Genomic DNA, 23,253 nt, shown 5'->3' with positions numbered 1-23,253 from the left:
GTCTTCTCAGGAAGAAAATCAGGTATAATATTAGATATTAAACTGAGCTATCTATAGCATTTATTTTCTAGCTAAGTAACTCTAGATATCTGCCTTGGTGAATCTATTTATCTGTTCTTCACGTTCTGCAGTTGAGACTGAAGTCTTATAAAATCTGTGCATTGATTCTCTTTCTCTGCCTAGTCCTTATATGTCAGTGTTTCCTGAAGTTCTGTAAATCAATCTGTGTCTGTAATTGTACATATTGTAAAATTAGAGTTATTTCATCCCTATTCACCTGTAGCCATCTCTGTTCTTCCTCCAAAATGCCAAACACAGCTTTAGCACTTGTTATTCCCTCTTCCTGGAATGTTCTTCCTCCAGAAATTCCCAGAGCTCACACTCTTACTTTATTTGGTATTGCTTCCTTAAAGAGGTCTTCCCTGACTTGCTTTATTTTTATTTTTTATTTTTATTTATTTATTTATTTATTTTTTGAGATGGAGTCTCATTCTTTCGCCAAGGCTGGAGTGCAATGACAAGATCTTGACTCACTGCAACCTCCGCCTCCTGGGTTCAAGCAATTCTCCTGCCTCAGCCTCCCAAAGTAGCTGGGATTACAGGCATGCACTAGCACACCCGGCTAATTTTGGAATTTTTAGTAGAGATTGGGTTTCGCCATTGTTGGCCAGGCTGGTCTAAAACTCCTGACCTCAAGTGATCCACCTGCCTCAGCCTCCCTAAGTGCTGGGATTACAGGCATGAGCCACCACACCTGGCCCTGACTTGCTTTTTATATTAGTATGCCACCTTGAATTTCTATTCCCTTATAGCATTTCCTTTAAAAAACAACCTAATTGTTAACACTTGACATTATATTACACATTTGTTAATTTTTCTTCTCTCACAAAAATATAAATTAACCAACCACAACCTGATGATCATGAGTATTACCTAACCGCCAACTTGATGATCATGAGTATGAAATCTTTTTAACATTTTTGAATATTTTTTATTTTTTTCCTTTTTTTCCACAGACCCTGGAGGGAAAATGAGTATGAAATCTTTATCTCCAGCACTGTCTTTCTCTAAGCCTCAGACTCATATTAACCACTGAAAGAGAATTCCAACTGGATTTACCTCTTGAAGGTCAAACTCAATATATCATACACCAAACTAATTGCCTCCCTGACTCTTTTCCATGCTATCACTCTTAGTAATGTCTCCATCCCATTTCAAGAAAAAGTATCACCAGTATCCAGTTATTTCAGCCAAATGCTAGTTGTTATCCTTGATCCTATTATTCCCTTTACTACCCTCCAGTTTCACTCTCCCATTTATTCATAAAACAGATATTTTGGGGAACTTAGATTATTTTCTAGACATTGTTCTAGATGCTGGAGATATAGTGACAAAAGTATGTCCCTGCCCTAATGAAATTTGCCTTCTAGTGGAGGAGCAAGAAAATAAACAATATAAGAGAATAGACGTTGAAGGATGCATACTAACAAAAAGTAAGCCAGGGAAGACCTCTTTCAGGAAGCGAAGCCAAATAAAGTAAGAATATGAGTTCTGGGGCTTTCTGGAGGAAGAACATTTCTAGGCAGAGGGAAAGCAACTGTTTGAGTCAGTGCATGGCATGTCGAAGGAAAAAGCAGAGGTGGCCAGTGTGGCTGGAAAAGTGAGTTATATCCTAAGTGTCATAAAAATGTCCTGGAAATAATTTGATATGAACTTTGAGGCCATTGGATGTTGGGAACAGGCCCCCAAAATCTGGCCATAAACTGGCCCCAAAACTGGCCTTAAGCAAAAGTTCTGCAGCACTGTGACATGCTCATGATAGCCTTGACGCCCACGCTGGAAGGTTGTGGGTTTACTGGAATGAGGGCAAGGAACACCTGGCCCACCCAGGGCAGAAAACCACTTAAGGCATTCTTAAATCACAAAAAATAGCATGAGGGATCTGTGCCTTAAGGACATGTTCATGCTGCAGATAACTAGCCAGAGCCCAACCCTTTATTTCGGCCCATCCCTTTATTTCCTTTAAGGAATACTTTTAGTAAATCTTATGAGTGGCTCGCTGTCAATAAATATGTGGGTAAATCTCTGTTTGAGGCTCTCACCTCTGAAGGTGGTAAGACCCCTGATTTCCCACTCCACACCCTATATTTCTGTGTGTGTGTCTTTAATTGCTCTAGCGCCGCTGGGTTAGTCTCTGCGACCGAGCTGGTCTCGGCAATTGGAGAATATTCTGAGTATGAAAATCAACAAGTTCTAGAAATTAAAGAGCTTCTCAGAGAACTAAAATACCAGCAAATGAGACTGGTTAAGGTAGCTTTAGCGTTTCTCTCAGCATGACTAAACTTCATACAGACTTCTTTCTGACTCTAGGTTCCTGACCTCTCTTTTCTTAGAACGTTTCTTTAGAAAACTTGTAATTGCAAATTATTTCTCTGCCTCTTTGATGTAAATAGTTTTAAAAGCCTCTGGCCAGTTTGACAGCCCAGAAATGTATTTCTCAAGCACCTGGGAGCCATCTCTTTGAAATATAATCCTTAAGATCATTCCCTATCTTCCAGTCTCTGTGGTGCCTAACTCCAGTGCACATCTTGCTCCAAGATGGAAAATGATCTCTGGTCATAATGATGAGAAAGTTTACGTTTCCTTTAGGTTAGGCCAATTAGCAACACAGATGACTGATGATCGCTCTCTTCCCCTAGAATATAAATACACTCCCACCATTTGTGTTGGCTAAGTAGAATTCAGACTTTGTTTTTGTCCGTCTTCTCTCTTGCAATAGCGTTGAAGTCTTCTTTGTTTAATCTGGCCCAGTTCAATGTTTGATTTAACAAGACTAACTACTGACAGTGTGTTTTAAATTGGTAATTATGCTACTCATCATCCCAAAGTATCTACAGGATCTGCTGAACCTGTTGCAATGGGAAGATATATTCACATTTTCAGTTTATGTATTACCTATTATCTACTCTGAAAAACACATAGTTTGTGGCTTGGAATATTTTCTACACACTATTATGGAGACACAGACTGTAGCTTAAAATGGTTGGGTGTAGTGTGCCAGCTAAAGTGTTCTCTGATTCCTTGTCTGGACGTTCATCGCAGACAAGCCAGACCCTAGATAATAAAGCTGTGCTTATTTTCTCAGTTCATGGTGCTGTCATGGGCAGATAGACTATTGGAATGCAGAATATGGAGATGAAATGGGGTGAAATAAGATTGGGAGCTGAAAGAAAATTCAGACATACGACATTAGGGCTGATCCCAGAGCAGAGAAAGGGCATGGAAATGGAATCTGGAGAAATTTGCTGACTCTCCATGAGTAGGCTACAGAGTGCCCTTACAGCATGGTCTTAGGTTGAGTAGAGCTCTACAGGCTGCCGTATCACCTCAGGCAAACTTCAATTGCCTTTTCTGTTTTACCTTTTGTGACTGCACCCCAAATCTGCTTAACTTGTGATGGTGGCAGTGGACCACCTGGAGTGGCCGCTGTGGGGATGCCAGCTGCAGCAGAGGGAGTTGCATCCAGAGGTGAGTGCTCTGTGGAGCTGGTGGGAGCCGAGAACAGGGATCTCAGTGGGAGCTCTGTGCCCTACTGAGTTGCCAGGGCAGGAGCCCATGTTCCAGGGTGCAGGTGCAACCCACCCAGCCACAGTTCCAGACCCAGGAATCCCTGTGCTCTCAGGGGCTCAGCAAGCCCCTGCCCTTGCAGACTCAGAAGTACCTGCTCAAACTCCCTGGCCTTTTCCTGCTTCTGGAAGCTGGGAAGTTGTAGCTAAGCCCACGTGCTGTCGCAACCTGGCCAGGTGTGTGTGCACTCGGGGTGGCACTTACACATCAGCCCCCACTGCTGCCTCGGTCCTTTCTAGACTTTGGGTGCCAAAAAGTGCAGGAGGGAGGTGGTGAGGGGGGTGGTGCACAGGCTGAGGGTGGCTCAGCATGGGCCTGCAGAGTTTCCTTGGTGCAGACAGCCTGGGTACTGTGAATGGCATGTTGATGGTGGCTGGAGGCAGACAGGTTCTTAGGTGGGAAGGGGCATATCCCCAGTTAAAACCCACCTTCAAGCCAGAGACTGAAGCCTGGGGGCTGGGCTGCCAGTTCCACATGGAGTCCACAACCGGGAGTGAGAACTTTATTAATGCCTTCTGGACAATTGGATGGTGCTCTTTCCAGGCCTGCCCATGGTTGCCCATGGAGCAATCAGCATGCATTTCCTCCATTCTGAGCACATAAAACCCCAGAATCAGCCAGAATCACACACTTGCTGGGACAACCTGCCTGCAGAAAGAAGCTACTGACTTCAGGTCTCCTGAGAGCTGTTCTGTCTCTCACTAAAGCTCATCACTGCCTTGATTACACTCTGGTTGTCTGTGTAACCTCATTCTTCCTGGATGTGGGACAAGAACTCAGGACCCACTGAACAGCTGGAGTGAAAGGAGATGTAACAGGAAACGGTTCCTGGCTGGCTTGCTTAGCTGCGGGCAGTGACGTGCTCCAAGACTGTGGGAGTGAAGAGCGGTGACCCTTCTGGGGGCTCAGATCTCGGGGTTCCTTAAGCCAGAGTTGTTGGAACACTATAGTCCTCCCACCCTTTGCTGGCACCAGGCAGCTGTTCCACATGACAGGAAGCAGCAGTGGGGCCAGGCCAGTCCAGGAGCTGGGGGATGGAGCAGGATGGCAGGATTGAAAGAGCTGTAACATGAATTGGCTGAAGCATGCCAGCACCCTCGACCCCAACAACTTCCCACTTACCACACTGTGGGCAATAAGGAGAGAACCACAGTTCTGTAACACAATGGATTTCATAAGAAGGAAGAGTAATTAATGACCTTCATGATTTATTTTAATTAAAATATTGTCATATTAAAAAATGTTATTCTCTGAACATCCTACCATGTATATATCACACTACTGAAGTCTATTTAAAATTTTTCTAACCAATAATTTAATTCAGTTTGTAACAACTAATTTATCCAGTGACTATTATATCCAAGTTGTGACGCATACTTCAGGACTCATGAACATTAAGGTTCTAACACCCAGTGTTTTGTGAGAGTAGTAACACTTCTTTGCCATTGCTTTGGTCAAATGGCAGAAATCAAACTCTAGTGGAATGAGTAAGGTTTTCGAAGATACTTGAACAGAAAATGAGTCCATCCAGAATAAATGAGAATAGAACAGTGTCACAGTGCAGTCTTAGCAGAATAGATGTGCTTCATGTCACTTGGTGTCCAAAATGGAGAAGTGGCAGAGATGACTCTGGTTGATTCCATGGTTTTCCAGGTCTTAGACTGATCTGTGGGTTACATACAATTTATCTTTAAGAAATTTTTTTATAGTGTGCTTTTCTTTTTAGTTAGACAAATCTTGCTTTGGAGAATAAAAAGTTACATTTATTCATTCTTTAAATTTTAACAACTAATACTCATTTCTATTTCAATAGGTTTCACTGCATTTATCTTCACATGTCAGTTCTGCAGATAGTCACAGAAACATAATAGTGGAAGATAACTGAAATTAAATGGGCTGGCTTTATCTGCTCTGTCCAATGCCTAGCAGGATCACATTAAATGAGTCTTTGAGCAGCTGTCTTTCAAGAATATGTTGATTGATGACTGAAAAGATGATAAAAATGCATATTCTTGCCTTTATTTATTGTAATCACTATGTTGAAAAGTAGATTTCTTTCACAAAGAATCCCTGATTTTTAGGATTCTTAATATTAAAAAGTGCAACAAAACCCAAAGATAATTTATTTTTCTAGGTCAAAGCACTAACATATATTTCAGCTAAGTTGAAAAAATATGAAAAAAATGATTGAAAATACAATATGATTAAAACAGAATTATTTTACTTGAGATAAAAGCATTTAAGATACTAATATGCCCAAGACCAGTGGAGAAACACTGATTGCTTTTGTAAGTACTAAGATATATATAATTTAAAACATCAATTCCCAATGCAATGTTAATAATAAAAAGGTAAACTGTAATAGTACAGTATTCACATGCCAATAAAAAGCAAAAGATAATTTCATAATCAATTGGAGTTTGAAAGGGAGGAAAGAATAGGAAAAGCAGGATAAATAAATAAAGATAGTAGAAATAAATCTAAATACATTTATAATAAAAATAAATAGACCAAACTAATCTATTAAGTGACAATACTTTTCTGAGTAGGTTTTTAAAAAATCAAGCCATATATTTTTTGGTGTTTTTGAGACAGAGTCTCACACTGTCACCTATGCTGGAGTGCAGTGGCACAATCTCAGCTCATTGCAACTTCTGCCCTCCCAGGTTCAAGTGATTTTCCTCCCTCAGCTTCCTGAGTAGCTGGGATTACAGGCGCCCGTCACCACACCCAGCTAATTTTTGTATTTTTTGTAGACACTGGATTTTGTCTTGTTGGCCAGGCTGGTCTTGAACTCCTTACCTCAGGTGATCCACCCGTCCCTGCCTCCCAAACTGCTAGGATTACAGATGTGAGCCACCATGCCCAGCCAAGCCATATACTTTTGAAAATACAAAGGAACTTAAGCTTGAAAAAAATAACAAAAAAAGATATACCAGTAGAATGTAGTAGAATGATTTATAATCCTTTGGGTATATACCCAGTAATGGGATTGCTGGGTCAAATGGTATTTCTGGTTCTAGATCCTTGAGGAATCGCCACACTGTCTTCAACAGTGGTTGAACTAATTTATACTCCCACCAATGGTGTAAAAGTGTTCTTATTTCTCCACATCCTCTCCAGCATCTTTTGTTTCCTGACTTTTTAATGATCATCATTCTAACTGGTGTGAGATGGTATCTCATTGTGGTTTTGATTTGCATTTCTCTAAAGACCAGTGGTGATGAACTTTTTTTCACATGTTTGTTGGGTGCATAAATGTCTTCTTTTGAGAAGTATCTGTTTATATCCTTTGCCCACTTTTTGATGGGGTGGTTTGGTTTTTTCTTGTAAATTTGTTTACGTTCTTTGTAGATTCCGGTTATTAGCCCTTTGTCAGATGGATAGATTGCAAAAATTTTCTCCCATTCTCTGGGTTCCCTGTTCACTCTGATGATAGTTTCTTTTGCTGTGCAGAAGCTCTTTAGTTTAATTAGATCCCAATTGTCAATTTTGGCTTTTGTTGCCATTGCTTTTGGTGTTTTAGTCATAAAGTCTTTGCCCATGCGTATGTCCTGAATGCTATTGCCTAGATTTTCTTTTAGGGTTTTTATGGTTTTAGGTCTTACATTTAAGTTTTTACTCCATCTTGAGTTAATTTTTGTATAATGTGTAAGGAAGGGGTCCAGTTTCAGCTTTCTGCATATGGCTAGCCAGTTTTCCCATCATCATTTATTAAATAGGGAATTCTTTCCCCATTGCTTGTTTTTGTGAGGTTTGTCAAAGATCAGATGGTTGTAGATGTGTGATGTTACCTCTGAGGCCTCTGTTCTGTTTCATTGGCCTATCTGTCTGGTTTGGTACCAGTACCATGCTATTCTGGTTACTGTAGCCTTGTAGTATAGTTTGAAGTCAGGTAGCATGATACCTTTGGCTTAGGATTGTCTTGGCTATATGCGCTCTTTTTTGGTTCCACATGAAATTGAAAGTAGTTTTTTCTAATTCTGTGAAGAAGGTCAGTGGTAGCCTGATGGGGTTATCAGGCTACTTTGGGCAGTATGCCCATTTTCACGATATTGATTCTTCCTATCCATGAACATGAAATGGTTTTCCATTTGTTTGTGTCGTCTTTTATTTTATTAAGCAGTGGTTTGTAGTTCTCCTTGAAGAGGTCCTTCACATCCCTTGTAAGTTGTATTCCTAGGTATTTTATTCTCTTTGTAGCAATTGTGAATGGGAGTTCACTCATGATCTGACTCTCTGCTGTTTATTATTGGTGTATAGGAATGCTTGTGATTTTTGCGTATTGATTTTGTATCCTGAGACTTTGCTGAAGTTGCTTATCAGCTTAAGGAGATTTTGGGCTGAGATGATGGGGTTTTCTAAATATACTATCATGTCATCTACAAACAAAAACAATTTAACTTCCTCTCTTCCTATTTGAATACGCTTCATTTCTTTCTCTTGCCTGATTGCCCTGGCCAGAACTTCCAATACCATGTTGAATAGGAGTGTGAGAGAGGGCATCCTTGTCTTGTGCTGGTTTTCAAATGGATTGCTTCCAGTTTTTGCCCATTAAGTATAATATTGGCTATGGGTTTGTCATAAATAGCTCTTACTATTTTGAGATATGTTCTATCAATACCTAGTTTATTGAGAGTTTTTAGCATGAAGGCCGTTGAATTTTGTTGAAGGTCGTTGAATTTTGTTGAAGGCGTTTTCTGCATCTATTGAGATAACAATGTGGTTTTTGTCATTGGTTCTGTTTATGTGATGGATTGATTATGTTTATTGATTTGCTCATGTTGAACTAGCCTTGCATCCCAGGGATGAAGCTGACTTCATCATGGTGGATAAGCATTTTGATGTGCTGCTGGTTTCGGTTTGGCAGTATTTTATTCAGGGTTTTTGCATCAATGTTCATCAGGGATATTGGCCTGAAATTTTCTTTTTTGTTTTGTCTCTGCCAGGTTTTGGTATCAGGATGATGCTGTTCTCAGAAAATGAGTTAGAGAGGAGTCTCTCTTTTTCTATTGTTTAGAATAGTATCAGAAGGAATGGTACCAACTCCTTTTTGTACCTCTGGTAGAATTTGGCTGTGAATCCGTCTGGTCCTGGACTTTTTTTGGTTGGTAGGCTATTACTGCCTTAATTTCAGAATTTGTGATTGATCTACTCAGTGATTCGAGTCCTTCGTGGTTTAGACTTGGGAGGGTGCATGTGTCCAGATATTTATCCATTTCTTCTAGATTTTCTAGTTTATTTGCATAGAGGTGTTTATAGTATTCTCTGATGGTAGTTTGTATTTCTGTGGAATCAGTGGTGATTTCCCCTTTATCATTTTTTATGGCATCTATTTTATTCTTCTCTCTTTTCTTCTTTATTAGTCTTGCTAGCGGTCTATTTTGTTGATATTTTGAAAAAACCAGCTCCTGGATTCATTGATTTTTTGAAGGGTTTTTGGTGTCTCTGTCTCCTTCAGTTCTGCTCTGACCTTAGTTAACTTTGGGATTTTTTAAACGCTTAAAGATGGCCATACTTATAAATAGCCAATTGTTCAAAGATGATATCACAATATAAATAAGAAATGTAGAGATGTAGACAATTGTATTTGATTTAAATGCTTATACTATTAAAAAAATAAAAATTAATGAGCTAAGTGTCTGACTTAAGATGGTAGAAAAAGAATAATGGAATAAAACTCTAGGAAGATGAAGAAAGGTAATGCCAACATACGTAGATTTGAATTAGAAAACCAAGATATAATATAAAGTGTTAATAAACTAAAAAGTTGGTTATTTGAAAAGAATAATAAAAATAGACAAAACTCTGCAAAATTTATTTGAAAACATAAATTTAACAATGGATAAAATATAAGATAGAAGTCTATAAACTATAAAAATTATAGGAAAATCATATGAAAAAATTTATGTCAGTAACATTGGAAATCTATCTTAAATAAACTTTGAATTAAAACATGTATACACCAAAATTAAGTTGAATTTATTGAAGATAGGAAAACTGACTGGTTATGTAATTCATCTCAACAGTAGAATTTCAAGAAACAAATACTTTGTTGTCAGCCTCTATAGATGCCTAACAATATTGGATAAAATGTATAACTCATTAATGATACAAGAATCAACACCTTAGCAAACTATTAATAAAACAGAATTTTCTAAATTTGATAAAGTAAGGGTATTTTCCAAAAACTGCTTAAATATCACCACAAATTGTGAAATAATAAAAGTATCTCTTTTAAATTTAAGAATAATCAAAACAAATCTGCTCTTATGGGTTTTATTTGTTAGGCTAGGTAGCACAAAAATATAAAAGTAAATATTTAAAAGTTAGAAATAACTAGAAAGAATAAAGAAATCTGTCACCATTTACAAATTATATGATTATTTGTATTTTTAAAAACTCAGAACAATTGACAAATTGTTGGAATTAACAAAAGCTCATGAAGTTTGCTATATATTTTGCCTGTATAAGCCTAAATCAATCATATTGTGCATACTAACAACTGACAAATAAAAATATAATCAATATATGTCATTTCCAGTAGTAATAGCAACTTTAAAATACATAAGAATAAACCTCACAACAGATCTATTGAGTTGTTTGAGTTCCTTATATATGTTGGATATTAACCGTTTATCAGATATGGTTTGAAAGCACTTTATCCCATTCCATGGGTTGTCTCTTAAGTCTGTTGCTTCATTTGCTTTGTAGAAGGTTTTTGGTCTGATGCCAATCAGATTTGTCTGTGTTTACTTTTGTTGCCAATGCTTTCAGGGTCATATTAAAAAACTCTTTGCTAAAACCAGTGATAAGAGGCATTTACCCTCCGTTTTCTTATAATGGTTTTACAGTTTAAAGTCTTAAGTCTTTAACCTATTTTGAGTTGATTTTTATATATGTTCTGAGATAAAGGTCGAATTTCTTTCTTCTGCATGTGTATATCCAACTCATGCATCACTGTTTATTGATGAGTCTACCTTTCCAGTCTGTGAATTTTGTTGATTTTTAGTAGTTCTATATATGGATTTTTGTATCTGAAAGACAAAAATAAGAATTGAAAGAGAAAACATCTCCAGGTGAATATGTAAACGAAGCTATTATAACTAAGAGGAAAAAACGATGATGATTATTCAAAAGACTTAGCAATAGGCCGGGCGTGGTGGCTCACGGCTGTAATCCCAGCACTTTGGGAGGCCAAGGCGGGCGGATCACGAGGTCAGGAGATCGAGACCATCCTGGCTAACACGGTGAAACCCCGTCTCTACTAAAAATACAAAAAATTAGCTGGGTGAGGTGGTGGGCGCCTGTAGTCCCAGCTACTCGGGAGGCTGAGGCAGGAGAATGGCGTGAACCCCAGGGGGCGGAGCCTGCAGTGAGCCGAGATCGCGCCACTGCACTCCAGCCTGGGCCACAGCAAGACTCCGTCTCAAAAAAAAAAAAAAAAAAAAAAAGGCTTAGCAATAAAAGTCTTAAATTGGTATTAATAAAGTAATTATATTCCCAGCACGATTTTCATTCGGTTTGTTTCTAAACACCCATATTAACTGAACAATGCTGATTTGAAGAGTTAGACCCCCAAGGGATAAAAAAAAAAGCTTTAGTATAGCATGTCACTTTGTACTGATAGTGAAAGCACGTGTATGGCTTGACAAATTGCTAGAAAAAATCAAAGAAATTTCATATCACCATAATATTTCCCATATTACGTGAATCATTGCAGAAAAGGGAGACATATTTCATACAATGTCACACTATAGCGATGTGAAGAATTGCTGATTCAATTTTTGAAAACTTGCATGAGTGTCATATTGAGGTAAAGTTTAAAACTATACAAATTCAGGAAATTTAAAAATAATTTTTGAAGGTCTGCATATGATTTCTTGTTTATACTTGATGGATTTTTTTTTTTTTTTACGACCCTGCTTATCTTTATCTTGTGAAAATTAGGCCTCCAGCTTAAAGTACCAGAAGACTCATCCATGTTGAATGTGTGCCTCAGGGCTTTATCTCAACAGGAAAGAATTCTTGACAAACAAAGCACAGTAGTTCTGTGCTGGAACATGAAAACAGCAGCAGTGGATGCTGTATCCGACAGTGTACTCACTAAAATACAAACTGTTAGTAAGATAACCAGGTCATGAGAAATTTCTAGCACTGGCTGGCTGAATATCTATGCTGCTGCTGCTTTTAAGGTAAATAATATGTCAGGACTACAAAGCCTCTGTTAGCAAAGGAATACAGATGTGGAGTAATGTTTCCCAGTTTCCCCTGATCCATATAGACTGACTGAATAAAATATAGTCTTAAAGATGCTTACTTATTTGTATGCACTATTTAAAAATAAAGAAGTGAGATAAATAATTGCTCCCCATAGTGTCTTGTTCTTCCAGAGTAGGATGCTCTACCCTATGGTACCATCCTCAGGATGGCATGGCTATGAAGAGTCTGAGACTATAACTGGTGTTGTGAGAGTACTAGCTCTATTATTTCACCCTGTAATGGGTTTTTCTTTTTCCCTTGAAAAGCTTTAAACTATAAAATTTCTTACAGATAGATTCCTTGTCTTATTCAACCTTGTACTAGTCACAGTGCCCATGTAGTGCTTTGAATGACAGTAGGTAACCTAAAATTACTTATTAAATTAATAAATGAATAAAATTACCTGCCATTTCCCCCTGTCTGGAGCTCATTCCATTGATATTTTCTTCATTATTCAAAGTTAAAATTTGTTTTTGAGCGTTTTGTGCTGGCTAGCTAAATGTGTTACTACAGCCAGGACTTTGATCTTTGATCAATGAATTTCCCCCACTTTAAGGGGAGACTCTCCAATAGGCAGGTTTTAATCATTAGTAATAAGCAACCCCAATAGGAACATTCCTTGATAATTCAAATTGTGTTCATCACAAGGGCTTATCTTTCAGCATGCACGTTTAGGTGTATGTAAGTTCAATACTTAGCAAGGGATAAAGTGTCTTAAAGGTTTCGCAGGGCTCAAAGTAATTCATCTAAACTTTTCCTTATCAAGATCTCCTGTCTATGTCAAAAGCTCCTTCCTTCACATTTAATGAGAACATATCTGAAGGTATAAACCTCTTAACTCTCTCTGTATCTCATACAGAGACCATTAGAGACCATTTTGGCCAAGAAATAAAATAATTATTGGTGCAGCACATGCACTCAGATTTTATTCTATTTTGGGAATAATGTGAAATAAGGTGTCTTTCCCTATTTTTAGATAATAAAACCCACCCGTCATATTATGCTTCTTAAATAACAGATGTATCCCGCACATATTTAAAATTTAAAAAAATGAGGAACTATCAAATTAGAATTTTATCCCTAACAAACTGAAGATACTTACAAACATATCAACTCATTCATACATTCATTCACTCAATAGTTATGCATACATGTGCTCTACATAGATAAATATATATGTATGTATATAAAAATTTCCATTTATAAGTAAATGTTCCTATTTCTCCCACATTGTTTCTTTTCCTCATTTGTTTTCCCAAGAGGCAAATAAATATGTTACCACATTTTGTTTATATACTTTCCATTATATTCTATGCATATACAAACATCCACACATAATACATATTATGCAAATCTTATAATTTATAAAATAGTATACTATAATACTACTGCACACCTTGATTTTTTCCTTACTTATATAACCTTGGCATTAATTCATATAACTATTTATAAAACTGATCAGTCTTTTCAAAGATCATAGTATTTTATTACATGGATTACTATAATTTTCTTAACTCAGATTTTCCTGATGGACATTTAGACTTTATGATTAAAATAGCTATTATCAACATGCAACCTCATAGACTCATTTCTCCTGCTTATATTTTATTTTGAAGTAACACATGCTGATTTACATTTGAACATGTATGACTCCTTATATATGACTATGGAATGAGGCTATACGATTGCTGTAATATTTTATAAGTAAAACAGTGCCTACTTTTAATGAAACATAATTTTCAAACTTGAGGGATTATAAAGATAAAAGAGAGTTTTCCTTTTACCTTAACATAAACATGAAGCATGTATTTTGTGACCCAAATTTCACTCTCTCCATAAGCATGAGAACAGATATTATGCATAATATATAATCAGAAACGTACTTACATAGGTTTGTGACATTTAGGAAACATCTTTCATTTTTTAAAAGTTATTACAGTATGTATATGTGACCTTCCCCAAAGCAGACTCTGAGATAAACATTCATGTACAAGCAAGTTGTGAGAATCACTGCCACATGAAATCAATAAAAAATAACAGGACAGGGAAAGAGGAACAGCCAAATGGTCACAAAGATAAGACAATTCCTAGCATCAACTTACTTCAAAAGAGCTATTGAGCACAAGTCATGCTGCAAGGAAAGGGAGCTAAGCTTTCTTATTTTCACAAGGGAAATGCAGACTCCCAGGAATTTCTGACTATAATGAGGGCTGAAGCCTCTCTAGGAGTCAAGGGGCAATCTTCTGAGGAAGTTTGCAAACGTGAAGCATTAAAAGGATAAAATACAAAAGCTGGGGAATGAGTGCACAGATTCCTGGATGTTCTGTTCTGTTTCTTCTCCTTTGTTTTCCTCTTTGGATTTCAGTTTGGGGAGGTTTTACTGACATGTCATCAAGTTCACTGATCCTGTCATTGGCTGTGTCTAGTTCAATGACCAGCTCACTGACTAGCCTATCAAAGGCATTTGTCATTTGTGTTGCAATGTTTTTTATTTCTAGTATTTCCTTTGATTCTGAGAAGTTCTCTCTCCACTTATATTACCAATCTGTTCTTGCACCTTGTCCACTTTTTCCATTAGAGCTTTTAACATATTAATCCTGGTTATTTTAAATTCCCAGTCTGCTAATTCTAAAATCTCTGCCATATCTGAGCTTTGTTCTGATTTTGTGCTGTCTCTTCAGACAATTTGTTATCATGACTTTTAGAATGCTTTGTCATTTTTGGTTGAAAGCCAGACATGATGTATCAGGTAATAGGAACTGAGGCAACTGGGCCTTTAGAGTGAAGTTTTATGCTTATCTGGCTAGGAGTTAGTCTGTGTTTCATGTTTGTTGTAGTTGTAAGAGTTAGGGACTTGAAATTCCTCTGAGATCCTTGCTTTTGTCTCTCTGTTTTCTTTGGATTTCCCTAGAATCTCCTTTGTAATTAGTCTTTGTTCTGTAAGTCTGTTATAATCCATGAGTGTTTTACTGTAGCCAAGTTACTGGCTTTAGTGGCTTCTGATCCCAGTAAGCTGTGATCCTCTGTATTTACCTGTCTCTCCATTTTTGAGGGCAGTGGTTTCCCTGTGATCTTAATTCTTTGAAGGGTTTAGGAAGATTTGTTTTTCTGTTTTCAGCCCTTTTTTTGTGTGTGGACAGAGTGATACAAGTGATTACAAACTCTTTACATATTGGAGTGGAAAACGGAGGTTCTATTGAGGAATTTTACATCTAGGTACATGAAGAATATTGACCTATAATTTATTTTTCCTAGAATGTCTTTTTCTGTTTTCCTTATCGGTATAATACAACTTCATGGAATGAATTGTGATGTTTTCCCTCCTCATATAATTTTTAGAAATAATATTGGTTGAATAAATATTATTTCTTTTTTTAAATGTTTGATACAGCTCACCAGAGAATAAAACTAGGCCTGGAGTTCTTTGTGGCAAAATTTTTAATGATAAACAGTTTCTTTTATAGGTATAGGGCTATCCAAGTTTCTATTTCATTCAGTATCAATTTTCAGACTTCTAATTAATTAGTCCATTTCATTCAAGTTGTCACATTTCTTGGCATGAATATCCATATAAACAGTTATGGTATTATTCATCTGATGTTCTGGGATACATAGTGAGATCTGTTTTATTTTGAATATTTGTAATTTGTTTCATTCCTTTCTTGATTAACCTACCTAGAGTTTATCAAATTCATTGATATTTTTAAATCTAAAATTTGTACTTTTATTAATTTTCTCTGTCATTTGTTTGTTTTAATTCTATTATTTATATTCTCATCTTTATTAGTCTCTTCTTCCTACTTACTTTGCATTGAATTTGATTACTTTTTCTATTATCTCAAGAGAAAAATGTAAATAATTGATATTAGACTGTTACTATTTTCATAAAAATTTGGCGCTATAAAATTTCTTTTAAGCACTGCTTTACTTGCAAAATATATCACAAATCTAAATACATGTTTTTATTTTTATTAAATTCAAACTATTTGCTAACTTATCTTGTGATTTCTTCTTTGACAAGGAGTTTATTTGGTAATGTGTTGCTTAATTTTCAAGTGATTGTGGATTTTTCAGTTATCTTTTTATTGTCAATTTTAAATTTATTCATTTTGTAGTAAAAGAACATATTTCTAATGATTTCAAAATGTGTGAGACTTAGTTACACAGTCTATGAAATTGTCTATCTCAATGTGTGTTTTCTGTGTACTTAAAAAGTAAGAGTACTTTTCTGTTGTTGATAGAATGTTTCTGGATTTCCACTGGGTCAATTTGGTTGATAATTGTATTCCACTCTTCTAGATCTTTATTTATTTTCTTTCAACTTGTATCAATTACTGAGAGTAATTAAGAGTGCCGATATCTCAATTATATCTATTTGTCCATTTACTTCTCTGTTAATTTTTCCTTCATGTATTTTGACAGTATTTCCACTTTATTTATATGAGCTATATATTTTTTCTATGCCTCCAAGAAAAATCCCATCAGCTCCAGGGTCCTTGACTACAGCATTAAAACTAGGTAACAGGAAAGTGCTCCTATATGACAAAATTTATCTTATCCAACTTTATATTCTAACACTCTGGTTCAGCATCCTCAATATCTACCTCTGGCTTTTGTCAGTACATATTAATCAGGCCCTATAGCTCATTTGTAAGTAATTCTGTTTGTCCCTTACCAGGGACACGATTTGCCTAATTGTAACATGAAGTGCTTTGACATTACTACCTTTCTCCTGACACTGAGAGTTTGTGTGGAAAGTTTCTGAGGAGGAAAGCATTAAGAAAACCAAGCATTAATTACATCCCTTACATCCCTTTTGCAGCCTTCCTGCAAAGCAGAAACCAATTCTGGCCCCTACCAAGGTGGTGGGATACTTTTTTTTAGGCAAGCAGGTGAATAAGAATGGGAGTTTGATGTTCTTAATTTCATCAACCGAGACCTTCCCATTTGAAGTCTCAGAGTCTCACTCCTTCCCTATCAAGACGAAAAGTCTCTGTAGGAGATTTATTGCAATTTAAAATGTATTTCTATCAAATTTTGCCATTCTTAAAATTGAGTTCCAAGCCTGTTGGCCCTCTCTTTTCAGGAAATGAGGGTTTTTTGTTTGTTTGTTTGCTTTGCCTTTTTTTAAATGGAGTCTCGTTCTGTTGCCCAGGCTGGAGTGCAGTGGCGCGATCTCGGCTCACAGCAACCTCTGCCTCCCGGGTTCAAGGGATTCTCCTGCCTCAGCCTCCCAAATAGCTGGGATTACAGGCGCTGCCACCACGCCTGGCTAATTTTTTGTATTTTTATGGAGATGAGGTTTCACCATGTTGTCCAGGCTGGTCTTGAACTACTGACCTCAGGTGATTCACCCACCTCGGCCTCCCAAAGTGCTGGGATTACAGGTGTGAGCCACCGTGCCCGGCCAGAAATGAGGGTTTCTTTGTATCTTAGGTTGGAAATTGATCAGAACTTGCCATTTGTTATTTTCAGTACGTAAATCATACCTAACAACAACAAACTGATTCCAGAGTCCTCATGCTTATCATTTCCCGCAGTATCTCTCAAATGCCAGAAAAGTGGCAGCATAAAAACCAATGCAGTCCCTTCTGCCTGTATTATATCCAATTTATCACAGGTGAAAGTCTCGTCCACTACAGTGATATATTATGTCAGGGCTATCAACACCTTTTCTATTACAAATGATGAGGATCTTTATTGCTATTTGGGCAATGAGTGAGCCAGCATCATTATGTCGTTCATGCAGACTGTTTCCTAGAACCAATTTTGTTATTTATTCTCTTAGGTACCAGAAATAGACCTTAAGATAAAGATCCTAACGCAAGTGAGTTATTGAAGAGACACAGGAGCTGGGTAACTATGTTTTATGAGTCTTTCTGAAATAGCCAACATAACATTGCAACAAAGAAATAAAAAATGGCATCCTCGTGTGCTGTACTATTTTTTTTTATATTTTCTTTTTTTTTTTTCAACTTTTAAGTGCCAGGGTACGTGTGCAGGGTGTGCAAGTTTGTTACACAGGTGAATTTGTGCCATGGTGGTTTGCTGCACAGATAACTCATCACCTACGTATTAAGCCCAGCATCCATTAGCTGTTCTTCCTAATGCTCTCCCTCCTGCCACGTACCACCTCCCAAAAGGCCCCCGTGTTGTTCCCTTCCATGTGTCCCTGTGTTCTCATTGTTCAGCTCCTTCTTTCGCTTGTTTTTCTGTTTCTGTGTTTGCTGAGGATAAAACAGCTTCCAGCTCCGTCCATGTCCCTGCAAAGGACGTGATTTCATTCCTTTTCATGGCTGCATAGTATTCCATGGTGTCTGTGTACCACATTTTCTTTATCCAGTCTATCATTGATGGGCATTTGGGTTGATTCCATGTCTTTGATATTGTGATTAGTGTTGCAATGAACGTACATGTGCATGTATCTTTATAATAGAATGATTTATATTCCTTTGGGTATATACCCATGAGATTACTGGGAAATGGTATTTCTGTTTCTAGATCTTTGAGGAATCGCCACACTGTCTTCCACAATGGTGGAACCAATTTACACTCCCACCAATAGTGTAAAAGTGTTTCTTTTTCTCTGCAACCTTACCAGCATGTGTTGTTTCTTGACTTAATAATCACCATTCTAACTGGCGTGAGATGGTATCTCATTCTGGTTTTGATTTGCATTTCTCTAATGATCAGTGATGTTGAACTTTTTTCCATATGTTTATTGGCTGCACATATATCTTCTTTTGAGAAGTGTCTGTTTATGTATCTTGCCCACTTCTTAAAGGGGTTGTATTTTTTTGTATTACCAATAAGCCAGTTTCCTTTTTAATATAGTATAATACTATACCCATTCCTTTGCAGAACCTCTCTTCCAAAGACATTGAATGAACATGTAATCCAGCCCTATCCAACCATGTCATTACATCATCACTCTGGTACAGTGAATGACCCAGAAACTGCCACAGAACACATATAAAGTTGATTGAAGTCCTCCAGAGTGCTAGGAAAAAGAAGGACGCTTAATTACTGACTCTATGGAGATATTCTAGTCTGAGACATCTATGAGAATTCCTCCCTTTTGTACCATATTAAGAAAAAGAAAATGTAGCTTAACAAAGAAAGAATTAAAACTGAGAGATGGAGAGTTCCTGTGGTAACAATTGTGCCCTAGATCCAGGCCCATTTCACTGATTACTTTACAAGTATATGGGCCAAAACATTCTAGTTTTTAAATCTCTGTATAAGCTTGTGTTAATTAAAAGTGAAGGGTGAGATTATTTCTCTTAATAAACTGAAAGTATTAATATAATGAATTATAAAAAATGAAAACCACAAAAGAAATCCAGAAGAAAATCAAATAATTTATTTAAAATTATGAAATAAAAGTTACTAACCTAGTGTTAGAAAACTGGCAAAAATATCCTCCAAATATGGAAATAAAATTAAAATGTTTCAGACAAAAATTTCAATGAACAGACTAGAATTAAAATAAATGCTTACGGATGTTTTTGAGGAAAAGATGAATGTTTCCAGACATAAACAAACAGAGGAATGAATAGACAGCAGAATACATAGTAAATATGCAGATAAATTTAAATAAATTTTAATTGTGCAGAATAATAAGGAAAGTGTCATCAAAGTTAAAAATTTGATTAAATATGTCAAAAATAGTACAAATATGAGATCGGGCTAAGGTAATTAAAATGTTTTAAAATCCTTATGTTGTCTGAGAAGTAATAAAAGTACTAATCTGTAATAGGTGCTAATAAATCAAGATTTTATGTTGTAATCTTTAGAGCAACCACTAAAGAATAGTAAAGGAATGTACAAATGACAAGAAAATAAAGCCAAAGATTGAAAAATATTATTTGATTATTTCAAAAGAAACTAGACAAGAGAGAAAAGACAATGTAAAACAAATAGGAAAAATAAAAGGCAAATGGTAATACAGGAGATACAGACTCAAATATTTCAATAATTCCATTAAATATTATGGAGTAAATGCTCCAAGTAAAAGTGTAAAACTCACAGACCCATTGAACAAGACAAAGCCAATTATGTACAGCTTATGTGAGACATACCTTAAAGTAATAGAAGAGAAAAATGAGAATAAAGAGACTACAATAAAGATACACCAAGAAAACATCGTCTTATAGCAAGCAAACACTATCTCGCCTCATCCATTACCCGTCTCCCCAAATGGTGTTATTATATAATTTCAGATAAAATTGACTTTAAATCCAAAAGCCTTATTAAAAATGTACATGCCCTAGTAGTATACACCAGCAACCTGTGAACTGTGCTCCATCTCCTGTTTTTATAAATAAATTTTTATTACAACACAGGTACACCAATTTATTTTTATATATTATACATGGTTGTGTTTATGCTAGATGGCAGAGTTAAGTAGTCGCAACAAAAACTATATGTACCACAAAGCGTACAATTGTTATTATCCGGTCCTTTACAGAAAAATGTATGTTCAAAATACATATATTATAAAAGTAAAGAACTAGACAAAAAATAGATAAGCCCACAAACATTTTGTTAGACTTTTAATGTATCACTTTCATAAAAATTAAAGAATCACTACGGATAAGGAAGATTTGAACAAGCAAACAATGAAACAACTAATTTCTATATTAAGAACACAACACTCAAAACCTAGAGTTTTTTTTCAGGTAGATGTAAATGGAATTTAGCAAATGTTAAAGGGTTGAAATAATATTGCACATATTCTAACCACAATGAATTAAGGTAACAAAAATAATTGTAAAATCTTCAAATGTTTAAAAATTAAACAATATTCCATGCATCAATGAAGTCACAAGTGAAATAGTAAAATCATTTGTACTAAATAATAATGAAATTATTGCAAGTTATTACATATCACAATTGGTTGAATTAATCTCAAACCATAGAAATTTATAATGGTAAATGTATACATTAGAAAAGGATGAAAGAAAATCAGCCATATGAGCATCCATCTCAGGGAGTTAGAAAAATAATTGTAAGTTAAATGCAAAGAAGTAGATGGAAGGAAATAATAAGAGACTATGTTAGTAAAATGTAACACAGATAGAGAAAATTAATAGTCACTTATAAATGGGAAGGATACTTCAAAGACCCCACGGATGTTGATGAGACCACAAAGAGCTGATAGAATTTTATGACAAAAAAATTGTAACTTTATTTGAAGTGGAGGCATTTGCAGAAAAATACAACTGACCAAAATCGACACAGGAAAAAAATAGATCAGATCTATGAAAGGCAATACTTCCATTTAAAGACATTGAATCTGTGTTTAACATTTTTTTCTCAAGAAATCACTAGACAGGATGGATGGCTTCAAGTCAGTGGCCTGACTTTCATGTGCACATTTTCGGAGAGCCTGATATATGCTTAGAATACTGTTGGAAATTAATTTTTAAAATAGAGATGCTTTGTGTTTTTGCAATACTGTAGGGTACTTTTGTTGGGTGACTAATTTATTGAATGTATTTAGTATCCATCACATATAAACACCCTCAGTAAGGCGAAATTTTGATGTGTTGCTTTTCTAGAATGAAGAACACCTTTTTTATTAATGTAAATCACAAAGGGAGAAAAAAATTACCGAATTATGGATGTTGTTGAAGTTTGAATACAAATAAAACTATATTGTGTTTTTTATTTCATTTTCTTTTTCTTATTTATTAAAAGTAATGGCGAAAACTGCAATTACTTTTGCACCAACCTAATATTATAGGCTAGGTAAAGCCAAATTATGAGAATTTTATTCTTTTTTGTTTGCACTTTCCCTTTTCTGGCAAATGATATGAATTAAAGACATTTAATGATCTTAAAATTCATATGATTAAATATTGTTTTATGACTGGTCTTTAACAGATTACATTTAGTGATGCTGGCTGCCTCATCAAATAACTTACCTGCTGTGTAACCATAGCATTAGATTATAGCACTGGAAATATTTACAGGTGTCAGAAGATCCTCTTTCTTCATACATAAGGCAGAACACCAAAGCAATAATATGTTTTTATTATAGCTTTTCCTCTCATTAAATCGCTTGATTCTCATTTTGCTTTATTTGAAAATATTGATTATTCAAAAAGGTACTTCAAATTTACCAAGCACTCAGTGACTGAAGTGGGAGAGTGGTCATGAGTATGGTTTGGAAGAACCACATTCTGGAGGGACATTTCTGAAATTTGCTAGGACTCAATAAACATTTTATTATATGGAGAAATGTCTATTTTCTCTTATAACCTAAAACAGAGCCAGCCTTAAACATAGGCAGAATCAATAATTATTTCTACTGTACAGATGAAATAATTTAAAGGAATTGCCTGAAACTTCAGTTTTGATCACCCACCCATAATTTTCTCTCACAATAGTCTCATTTACTCATCCAGGATCTGAATACCAAATGATTTGCATTTAAAGAATTAGTAAAGTAGAATCACGGTATTAGATAAGGTTAAGCCATGACAAATATAGAAATAGAATCGTGATTGGCTACCAAGAATCATTTTAAAAATACATGAGCACATCTTTAGACACAGAAAATAGCCCACTGGGGGAGGAGATAAAAAAGCAAATCAAATGTACCTGAATGATCACAGTGTTAATTCTGTCGAGAAGGATAAGGTCCCATAGCTGGCATTGTTGGTACCACGTTTAGATCTTGAAGCACCAGCTCCATGCACCATCCCTCAGGGTCTAAATCCTTGGCTCTAATGGCTTCCATCTGTCATCTTCAGAGAAAGACCTTTTACAGTTGAAGGGACTGGATGTTCAGCATGTTCACTGAGGATAATATTAATTTCTTTAAAACAAATATCTGAGAAATCTGTTAAATCCAGGTGAAAGACAGTTTGAAGAGAGTAACATTTTAAGAATTCTTCCCATTAATAGTAGAAGAATGAAAAACAGTAAAGAGCACAAATTTTTATTTACTCACAACACTGAATAATTAATGTAAACTAATTGAATCTTTTCCTTTAGACATTTTTCCTCTTAAGTAACTTTTCAAGGCCTTGCCATGAAGAGCCTTAAGTTGTATTGTCAAAATAAATGCACGTATTTTGGGAAATAGTTTGCGGTAAGTCATAAGCATTCCCCACTGTACAAACAACTTCTCTTAAGGTAAAGTTCATTTTCTATTTAGGTCACTAGCTTTTACATAAAGCCAACCCTGGTTCTGTGTAACTTACGTTTCACCTATAGTCATTCCCACAAAGGATGCGGATTTATTTAAATAGGTACATTGAGACTGTGTGTGTGTGTTTTTTTTTTAATGTTCTGATACTTTGGGATGAAGTTAAATCTTAAATCTTATTAGTTGAATTGTTATAAGGACCCTGA

The sequence above is a fragment of the Gorilla gorilla genome, chromosome 5 (genome assembly GCF_029281585.2).
Source record: "Gorilla gorilla gorilla isolate KB3781 chromosome 5, NHGRI_mGorGor1-v2.1_pri, whole genome shotgun sequence".
NCBI classification, from domain to species: Eukaryota; Metazoa; Chordata; class Mammalia; order Primates; family Hominidae; genus Gorilla; species Gorilla gorilla.
Note: the sequence above shows the minus strand (reverse complement) of the source record.